Genomic DNA, 859 nt, shown 5'->3' with positions numbered 1-859 from the left:
CTCCAAGTTCCGCCATATCTACTTCCTGTATAGCCCAAAAGAGTTGACACTTCTTTGCAGAGCTGTGCAAGAGTGTGTGTCGAAGCCACAATGATTACTCAAGATCATGAGTTTCCTCACGTTATGTTGTACCCAAACTAAAGGAAACAATAACGCTATTTAAATTTGAAAACATTTTAAACCCATTAAACTCATTAAACACAAAGAAATTGGGCAAATAAAAGAATTTTACATTTTTAGGTTGATTGCACAAGGCCTGAGGATATTGCTGTCTCATATTATTATTATTTTCTTTTTTTGAGAATTTAAATTGTTATTAATTTCCAAAGTATTCATCAAACAGGTAATGTAAAGAGAGTCACTGATTTATATTTGTCGCATGAGAGCTATTTTAGGATCTGAGGTCTTATTTTTTCAGGGTCTGTGGTCAATTGCATACTTCCTGTTCTACGGTGTGTCAAGTTTCCATCACACACACACACACACACACACCAACTTACCAGCAAGACAGCGATGGGTACTTATACTGACCACTGCCTGCAGCTCTCCAGTTGCTCAATCTTTAACTTTGTCTTACGTTAAATCATTTACTTTATTTAATAAACAATAGGCTAATAATAAGTTTGTGTAACTAGATAATAATTAGCATGTGTGCATTTATTGTTGTGTGCCTTATGAGTTTCTGTAAAGCTGCTTTAAAAGAAAATAAATAGTGAAAAACACTTGCATGTGCTTTTGTAGTATTGGTTACACATTAAAGGCCTTTGATATAAAATGTATTTAATTAAATGTGTTTAATCATCATGTAATGACCCAATGCCAGTACTATTCACTCATTAGGCATCTGCCTTTTGGCCTG

Source organism: Chanodichthys erythropterus, chromosome 9 (assembly GCF_024489055.1).
Source record: "Chanodichthys erythropterus isolate Z2021 chromosome 9, ASM2448905v1, whole genome shotgun sequence".
Lineage (NCBI taxonomy): Eukaryota > Metazoa > Chordata > Actinopteri > Cypriniformes > Xenocyprididae > Chanodichthys > Chanodichthys erythropterus.
The sequence above is the reverse complement of the archived record's forward strand: the minus strand, read 5'-3'. Positions refer to the sequence as shown.